Source organism: Protomyctophum bolini (genome assembly GCF_963924005.1).
Source record: "Protomyctophum bolini genome assembly, chromosome: 24".
Classification (NCBI taxonomy): domain Eukaryota; kingdom Metazoa; phylum Chordata; class Actinopteri; order Myctophiformes; family Myctophidae; genus Protomyctophum; species Protomyctophum bolini.
The window spans coordinates 5,064,327-5,074,749 of NC_137885.1; the positions used below are offsets into that span (position 1 = coordinate 5,064,327).

Genomic DNA, 10,423 nt, shown 5'->3' on the forward strand with positions numbered 1-10,423 from the left:
ATCAGACCAGTGTGGAGGGGTGTGCGGCCACTTCTTTCTCTTTCAAAGACTATCTTTCTGATTGTTCTGTCATGGATCAGCAACACTACATTATAATATTCTAACATTATTCTGTCATGGATCAGCATAGTTCAGTCTTCATAGTTCATACATAATTAAGACTGAACATAATATGTTTACTAAGCATACATGTAGTATTTTATATTAGTATATCATACTTTAATTAATATATAATTATTAATATATGAATGAACATACTAAGCGTCTAAGCGTTTATTTATTAGTGTGTGCCAAGTGGAAATATGAGTACTTTGTCCTCCATTTAATTGAACCTTTTGGGGATTGTTTCAATTCCTACTTTTGATATACATGTATACTTAATAATATGTTGGTATATATTATATTTATAAAACATACTTACTCCACAGTTGTTGTACTTGGCTTGTCAGCTGAGCAAGATGAGCTGAAATCAGCACATTAGCATTAAGTCAGTCATACAGTAAATACTCATGCACTTTCACTGTTGAGTGAGTAAGCTTTCCATTATGGATTATATGGATCAACTGTACAGTAAATTACATCATCAAAAAAGTTATCTATTCTCTGAGATCAATGAAAGCCCCTCCTATGCCCAGCTTTGTCTGTTTGTGAACACAAACACGATGATTTGATTGGCTGATCACCCCATAGTGATGATTTGATTGGCCGAGGATAAAATGTGATGGCAGAAAAGTGAAGACGCCAAACGTGATTGGCCAGAATTACATTTGTGATGATGATTTGATTGGCTGAGCACGGAATGTGATGTATGATAAGAGCGCCCTTCACTTCACACGGGTGTGATTTTTTTTCCAGTTTTTGTCACATTCCAATAATTTGATGACCGGTTGAGTCGTGGTCAATTCAAGGCTTTGTTTGGTGTGTAACTGATCGTTTCGAGGAAGCAATCTGATTGGTTGAAACAGCCTTCTAGCCGTGGGTTAAACCAGCACCGTTCACCACCTAATAAAAACAAAGAATTCAGCTGTTCTGTTCTCCCAGAGCGCTAGCAAACTCGGTGGCTAGGCTACCTAGTTTATTGGGACATTTGTGATCGTAGTGACTACATCTGTCATTAATCTTTTTTTTTTTTTCAGCGATTTTCATAGTTTTAAGGGTAACTGTTGTATACTTGCAATATTTATTACACGAGAGGGTGTTTTTTAACGTGATTATTGCCACAACAGTGATGCGGTAAGGAACGAGACGAAGTCGAGTTCCGCAAGCATCACTGAAGTGGCAATAATTACGTTAAACCACACCCTCTCGTGTAATATTAACCCACACCCTCTCGTGTAATATTGCTTAAATAAATGATTTTTGTGCGAACTATTTAACCCCAAAGTAAGTCCCTTTTCAACACTACACATTTATATTATTATCTTCTGTGTGGAGTTTGCATGTTCTCCCCGTGTCCCCTAGGGTAGGTACCCTCACAAAAACATGCAGTAATCCTGGTCTCTAAACTGCCTCCCCCTGGCCAGCCGGGGCGCCTGATGGAGGGGAAAGGAACTGGTTGGAATAACGTGTTCCTTCACACGCGCTACGTCCAACCAGGGAAACTCCCCCCTGTCAGGTGTAAAGGAGCAACTTGGACACTCAGGCATGAAGGGAGCATGAGTTAAGTCCCTTGCTCTCCCGAGGTTGGCGGAGGGTGTGTAGAGCCCAGGATCACAGTAGATGATTGGCACAGGGGTGAAAAATGGGTTACAAAATCGTGGGATCAAAAATATATAAAAAAAAAAAAAACACTACACATTTATACTTGCATTCGCTGAACACCATCTGGATCAAATTACCTTCACTGGTGTTGAGTCTGGTTTCAAAGCCTTGACTCTCACTAGCATTAAGTCTGGTCTGGAGAACTTCAACTTGGCCCTCACTGGTGCCGAGTCTTGTTTGGAGGTCTGCAACATGGACCTCACTGGTACTGAGTCTGGTTTGGAGGTCTGCAACATGGACCTCACTGGTACTGAGTCTGGTTTGGAGGTCTGCAACATGGACCTCACTGGTACTGAGTCTGGTTTGGAGGTCTGCAACATGGACCTCACTGGTGCCGAGTCTTGTTTGGAGGTCTTTCACGTTGCTCTCGCTAGCACTCAATTTGGCAGCCATTTCTGAAAAACACATCACAGACATTTGACCTGAATTCCCCTTTCATTGTCAATGTGTGGGGAGCGTTTATTTATTAGTGTGTGCCAATTAAAAAGTGGAAATGTGAGTACTTTGTCGTCCATTTAATTGAACCTTTTGGGATTTTTTAAATTCCTACTTCTATACATGTATACTTAATAATATGTCAGTATATATTATATTTATAAAACATACTTACTCCACAGTTGTTGCACTTGGCTTTCAGCAGCAGTCAGCCTGGTGGTCAGCTGAGCAAGAAGAGCTGAAATCAGTACATTAGCATTAAATCAGTCATACAGTAAATACTCATGCACTTTCACTGTTGAGTGAGTAAGCTTTCCATTATGGATTATATGGATCACCTGTAGCCTACAGTAAATTACATCATCAAAAACAATTATCTATTCTCTGAGATTAATTAAAGTAATTAAAGGAGTAGTTCACCCAAAATATGACTTAATTACACACCCCATGAAGCCTTGAATTCATGGAGATTTATGAGGGGTGCCACTGCTAGCCCCTCCCATGCCCAACTTTGTCTGTTTGTATGAACACAAACACGATGATTTGATTGGCTGATCACCCCATAGCGATGATTTGATTGGCCGCTATTGTGTTCTTTTAGCAACAGTATAAGTCGTTTTTCCAACGTCTCTTACACAGAACATCCTCCTGTTGCTCCTACCTCATTCTTTAACCCATTCTGACCTGAGATCAGATTCATACGAGGTTTCCACTGGACACACACTGGTCTGATTAACCCATTCTGACCCGAGATCAGATTCTAAAAATGTCATGAGCTTGTAGATCTGCTATTTTTCAATAGCTAAAGCATAACATGATGCTAACACCAAAATGGGTTCCCGTTCAGAATGGGTTAATAATGCAATATAATATACCAGGTAGACGCCCTGAGGGCGGGAAGCGACCTCGCCCCATGCATCTGCCTGGGTGACGGCAGACTGCTGGGCAGATCAACATATGGAATGAATTCTGTATTGGCCATTTATGGAGTGTGTCACAAGGCGTGACGGACGGACTGACTTACATGTTTTCTATGGTCGCAATAATATAACGTTATATAACATCTATAACCTATATCTCACCTGCAGAACTTCCTCCCGGGGCTTCCACCTCATTAGATTCGTTGTCCTTTTCTGAAAATTAATTAATGTTAATTAATTAATTAATTGATAAAATACACATACAATCTGCATCGGGTCAAACAAACGGAGAAAACAAACAAACTGATGTGGTGTCCTGCAGACGAGGCCGTATTGTGCGTTACCCGGGCAAGTACTTAGCCCATCTGCCCTTTCTGCCAGACGGAGACGGCGTTTTGGGGGACTTAACCGCGGCTAATTCTGAAACCACCTCCCAGAGAATGCCGCCTATTTGCTGAAACGGTGACGCCATAGTCCCCTCGCCCACTCCAAACTAACCTCACTTCACCAGGCTTTAGTATAGTAGTCCCCTCGCCCCCTCCAAACTAACCTCACTTCACCAGGCTTTCCGGTATCAATCACGTCACAGCTATTTTATATTTGCACATAAATAATGTCTATAAATCTCTTCTCCGAAAATAGCCGGTCTGCAGCCATGCAGTGAGCTTGTAGATGAGCTATTTTCGGAGAACAGATTATTATATAGAAATTATAGTGATTACCAATCTGGAAAGACAAGAGAAAAACAGATGATCTACATTATTGTTAGCCTACTAATGGTGTAGTGTAGAATATATTAGTATAGGCTATAGTATAAAGATACAAAACAAACTGGTCAGGCTCCTACTTGGCCTCACCCCCCGAACCCACCTCACCCCTGCCCACTTTGACAGGCTGGGATGGCTTAGGGTCGACGACAGAGTACAGCATCTTGCAATGGGTCTGGTCCACAAGATTCGATACACCACTAAGATACCCATGTACCTGTCTAAATACTTCCTTAATGTAAACGAAGTCCACACCCACAACACCAGAGGGAGTGCAACAAACCATGTACAACCCAGATTCGGCACAAACAAGGGACTAAATTATTTTCGCTCCCATGCCACCAAAATGTGGAACGCCCTACCAACAGTCATTAAGACATGTGAATCCCTTGACTCCTTCAAAACCGCTCTCAAAGGGCACCTACGGACGGCTTCAATTCGAAACTGGCCTCTGTAAAATCTGAATCCCCCCCCTTTCCCCTCACTGTTTTCCCCTTTTGCTTCCTTTATGATGAATTCCTGTTCTGTTCTTTAACTACATAGAAGTGTCTATTTGTATGTCTCTAAATGTTTTGATGAATTGAACAATGTGGACCCTGTTGTAAACAAGTGTAACGCTTAATTGGGTCGTCCACTCACAGTTAACAGTCTTTGTATTGAGTTTGTGCTTGAAATGTACTGTAATTCTACAAACTGTTAAATAAATATTTCAATCAATAAAAAAAAGGCAGCACAGCCACCGCGCTGCGCTGTCTGACCATCCCTCTCAGGCATGCAGGTCTGACTGCGCAGTGTGCACTGCGCAGTGCACACTGTGCAGTGCACACTGCACGCACCACGCATGGACCTCGTCAAAGTGCTTTGTCTTCTTGGGTGGGTTTACTGTCCATATTCCTCTATAAACGGCCTGTTTTCACTGTTTCTAATTCCTCTTTTTCATACGTTTGTATAGCCTATGGGCAATGTTTAGCGCTGTGCAGGCAGCAGGTGGAATCAATCAATCTATTAACGAGCAATTGTCTGACACTCAGAGGTGTTGCGCACCAGTGAATAATATTCAATTTCCAAAGTCAAACTCGTAAATTCACAATGCATCATATCATGCGGCCCCTCGTTGTGAGCTTTAAGATCTGCAAACCTCATGCTTACGTATACATTACTTTGTAGCCTACTTCTGGCAGAAGAGGATATATGAGAATATTAGTAGGCCTATGTAAAATCATTAAAATCGCAAGGCATAAGGGTTAATAATAAATTTAATAATTAAACCCACTATACATTTTTTATTTATTAATTAATAATCAAAAAGCAGCACTAGAACCTCATGGTCTAGAAGTAACAGCCTCTCCAGCATCCTTACCTGTGATGTGGTCGTTGTGGCCGTTGAGGTTCACCTCCAACGGTCCTTGGATCTCGAGGTGGTTGATGCTCAACTGGAACGGCAGGTCAGTGTCGGCTGAACACAGGCAGAAGACGACCAGCAGCAACATGGCAGCAGTATCCATTTGGAAGATGTGTGTTATGCTGTGGCAAGCAGGATCTTATATAGCCTGCCTACCGCCTACCCGTAAACTTTTTTTTTTTTTTGACCTGGCAGACATTTAGAACATGCTCTGCATTCCATGCAAGCATGCTTTTCCATTCCACGCCTGCATATGACAGCTTGACAGCAGTCATCACATCTCCTGATGATGAAAGATAGAGATGAAGGTCAAATAGTTTCTGTAGATTCAGGTAGATCAGGACTGGCTGGCATATCACCCCAAAATGATCTATTTGTTTGTGACAGCATAGACCCCATGAGAGAACATTTGTATTGTTACAATGTTTCAACAGAATTTAAACTTTCATAATTACTTTTCAAAGCATGTTGAAAATAGTAGATGAAAAGCTGACAACGCTGAGAAGCTTGATGAAAGATAGAGATGAAGGTAAAAGAGTTTCTGTAGATTCAGGTAGATCAGAGGACTGGCTAGCATATCGCTCTTTAAGAGACAAAGTGACCACATTAAATAAACAGAAAAAAGCCTAAACTACCAATCTAGAATTGTAGAAATTATACATGATGGTAAAAAACGCTGGAGTATTCTCTCTCAATCAAATCACCGGTAGAGATAAAATGAGCAAAACACCATCATTTATTGAATCACCAAGACCCAAGAATTTGCTGATTATTTCGACAATTATTTCACCATTATTTTCAAGTTAAGTTGATAAGAAATGACATGTTGCCTGCAAACGGTCATCTATCTGGATCAATTATTAAAAATGATATCATGCAGAACAAATTATAATGCAAATTTGAATTTGCATTCACTAATGTATCTGAAATTAAAAATCTATTGTCTGAATTGAAATCTGACAAACATCATGATAAATCTAGACAGGAGACTCTTAAAGATGTCAGCTGGAATTATAGCTCAGCCTATATAGACCAGAACACTGTGCTTCCGGTATGACACCAAAGAGAGCGGCAGCATAGAACAACAGCTCCCAACAAGGTCTACTTTATTTCCCCTAAAACGAACTATATCCCGAAATATAAACACAAAAATGGAAGGGGGAGACAAACGAAAGACTAAAAGTGGTAAAAAGACCACCAGATCAGAAAAGAAAGATAAACAAACAACGGAGAAGAGTTGCGAGGCCAACGGCAACGTGGACACGGAGCTAAACGCACCAGGGCGAAACGCCATGGCAGGCCTACAAGCGAGCATGGAGGCGATACACGCTGATGTAAGAGCCATGAGGACCGAAGTTAGGAAGGTGTTGGAGGGCTTTAAAGAATCTCTTTTCGAGCAAATGCGCAAAGACATGGCAAACCTCAAAGCAGACCTCAACTACAAACTGACTAGCCTTATCACCAACCTACAAAACACCGAGGACAACGCGGAAAAGACAGAGCGGCGGGTGGCGAGCGTCGAGGAGTGGAGCTCAGACGCCAAACAATTAATGAGTTCACTACTACAAGACCACGAGAGATTGCAAGAGAAGGTATTGGACTTAGAAACGAGGTCTCGACGGCAGGCCCTGCGTTTATACAATGTAGCAGAGGACAGCGAGGGGAATAACATGATGGGGTTCATTAATAACTTTATCAAAACCGAGTTAGCACTGGACATTGACCTGGGCATACAGCGCTGCCACAGATCCCTCATTCCCAAGCCACCGCCGACCGCCACCCCCCGTTCAATCATCATGTGCTTTCTGGAGGACAAGACCAAAGAGCTGGTACGTAATACAGCATGGAAGAAAAAGACTGTCCTACTGAATGGCAAAAGAGTGTATTTTGATAATGACTATCCTCAAGAAATACAGAAGAAGAGAGCCGCGTATGCCCCGATCCGCTTGCTTCTTAAAAATAAAGGAATTGCCTTCCACACCCCCCCCTTGACAAAACTACGTGTGTTCTACGATGGGGCTGGTCGCCCCGTGGGAACCAGCACCACTTACAACAGCATGGAGGATGCAAGAGAGGATTTGAAGAAGAGGGGGATCATGAGCACCGAGGAAGAGGAAAACCTTCGACCCACTACTACCTCCACCCCTACAACTACCACCGCATATAACCTGGCGAAGCTGAGGAAATCATCCTGGGTGGAGGCGGGGAAGAGGACACCACTTGACCGAGACGCACTACGAAGGGCAACACGGAGGCTCCAGGAATTCCGCCGTAACGCAACTCCCCCACCACCAAACCCTCCACCACCACCAGATGACATCACCGTAACCCATAAAGCTGATTAATCTACGACTGTGAAGCAATGGGTATCTTTGATCTCAGAATAGGATATAAGACCTGAAAAATGTTCACCTTTTGTTTTTTTTTATATTTTATTTTCATAATACTACCTTTGTTTGGACATATACTGGACTGAATACTAAATACCTGTCTGATAGGTTGTTTTATACTCAGATATTCAATGTTAATACAGACCTGCTGTCTGGGATGCCAAGCTGGGGCTCGACAGATGTCATATCACTGTACACTAGTTTCTGCTTTTTTAGCAGACAGTTAGTGTTGGAAGGGCCTCCTGTGACCCAGGGGATTACCTTTCCACTCATGAGGTATTGCTTTATGAAAGAAACCTCGAGCTGGAAGTCCTGTCTTTGTTTATATGTTTTTATTTCTTAATTCAAAGCTTTATATTAATGTATATAATGATGAGACGTTAAAGCTGCCTTGGGTTCACAATGACAATATTTGTACATCATAGGATAGCACAGGTTATAATGAGACGAGGATTAGACTCAATGTTGACGGACTACAGAACCCAATTAAGATAAGTAAATTGATATTTGATAGAGAAAACCAATAATTAAAAAAATCATACAAATACTATACACAGTAATGGATATTTGATGAATGACCTTTGGAAGTATATGTGTGAGAAAGGAATTTATGTGAGACTAAACCTGTGTGAAGACATACTAATGAGGGCATAATATGTAGGTATTTCATTTACTGTATGTATGTATGTATATATATTATTTATTTTATCCCTTGATTTTCTTGTGTGTTGTAACAATTATATTGTACTATGATGCCCGAGAGAACCTGCTTACTCTCAAAAAAAGAAAAGAATAAAAAAAAAAGTTAAAAAAAAAAAAAAAGACCAGAACACTGTATAAAGTAATGGTACCAGTACCAGACAGTGTTACATAGAATAGACCAGAACACTGTATAAAGTAATGGTACCAGTAGCAGACAGTGTTAGAACAGCTACAAACCCCACATCGTTCGTTATGTAATGTAGATTGTAGACAGCCTTCATGGTACTTTACTAGTGGGACTGTAGACAGCCTTCATGGTACTTTACTAGTGGGACGACAGACTAACGGGAGGTCAGAACAATGACATGTTAGCCTTTCTGAACAGAAACATGCATTCTGTTGTTTTCACTGCAGGTCCCTCGCATGCCGTTGACTTTAATTATGTCACTGTCTGACCACACCACATATATACACTCCATGAATCTGTTGTCCAGGGCCGGCTATTATCAAACTGACGCTCTTGGCAAGCTTTCTCCTTTCATAAAGTATTAACGGCTACATATAACAAAATATATCACACATTTCTCACCTTCTTTCCACTATACACTGCAGCACTGACGGTGCTTCATTTGGTAGCATTATGTAGTGTGTGACTGACTGACTGCTTCTACTTGCATTAAGTGTTCAACAATATGGGAGAGTGGAGAGGTGAACTGTGAATGACATCAGTATGACCCACATACACACATTGATCAGATATTCTCTGTTGATGAGAAAGACCAAGGCATGCCGATGTACCGTGATAATGGGGAGGACACACACACACACACACACACACACACACACACACACACACACACACTACACTCACTACAGGCTAAACTTGATTTGATGCGAATACTTCTCACGGAAACGCCCCTCTGGTGGTACACAGAGAGTCCAAGGCATGCAGATGTACCGTGATAATGGGGAGGACACACGCACTCACACACACACTGTCAAGGAAATGTGGAATACCTAAGTTGTACATTTAAGGACATCATAAACCAAACCATGAGAAGCTGTTTTCTGTGACCTGTGACTTGTGTGGTCTGGAGGGGTCTTCTGATGTGTTAAGACCCACCTACCCCTGGGGGGGGGGTAATAATGTATTTAAGATGAAGTCTGACTGAGATGTGTTGAGTTATAGTGTGGTACGAGGCGTCAAAAAAACAGCTCCCGTAGGATTTTTGTGCTAAAATTGACCTCCCAGAACAGTATGCCAGCCAGTTAATGTCCGATTTTATTAGAATTATTTTGTATGTTTTAAAACATTCTGAGTTGATTTCTTAAACTTTTAAAGTGATCAGAAGAATCTTTTTTTACTTTTGGTAGGGGTGTTTCCTCACCTGGGACCTCCCGGACTGACCCCTGGGCCTATTCCAGTTCTCATTACATTCCTCGCTCTGCTCCTGCTCCAGAATATTGTCAAATTAGATCATAAATGAAGCATAAAAGTATTTGTAGCTGGGCTCTGATATAAAAAAATGGTAGTAGCCAATACCAGGGGTCTTCCACAGGGGGCCCATGACCCCTAGGGGGTCCTCAGAGTTACTATACAGGAGCCCACCAAATCATTGTGGGATAGGAACTTTTTTTCTTTTTTTTACATTAAACCACTTGAACCATAGCATCCCTTTTCCAAGGAGAACTTTAGCCAACAATAGCTGATCTACAAGGTTGTAGTTTGAGCTTGTAGATCAGCTATTTTCAAAGTAAGGTGCCTCAGACTCAAGTGTAGCAAATATTGCTGCTAAATAAAGATCAGCCAAGATCAGCCAGGCTGCTGCTGTCTTTCTCTTTTCTCTTTGTCTTTCTGTTGTCGGTCAGGTGACTGGGAGGGCTACTTGTCATCCTTAGAGGAACTAGTATTTCTTTGCTCGTGATCTCCTTAAATATGCTCGACTATCTTGCCCAAATGAACGCTCTTGAACAGGATGACCGCAGTTTAGGTGTGCTTCCCCGTGGGAGGTTAGGGTGTGGGTTTGAGATGGTTAACATCGGTAG

At 41.7% G+C, this 10,423-nt stretch overlaps 1 long non-coding RNA gene across 1 annotated transcript; it reads right to left on the bottom strand.

The window, feature by feature from the left end:
• Positions 1-421: 421 nt before the first annotated feature.
• Positions 422-5,380, bottom strand: LOC308311538. Its single transcript, XR_013963678.1, has 3 exons — positions 5,244-5,380; positions 3,279-3,329; positions 422-463 (listed from the first exon to the last, which is right to left on the bottom strand). It is a non-coding gene; the product is annotated as an uncharacterized lncRNA (long non-coding RNA).
• Between the last annotated feature and the right edge of the window lie 5,043 nt (positions 5,381-10,423).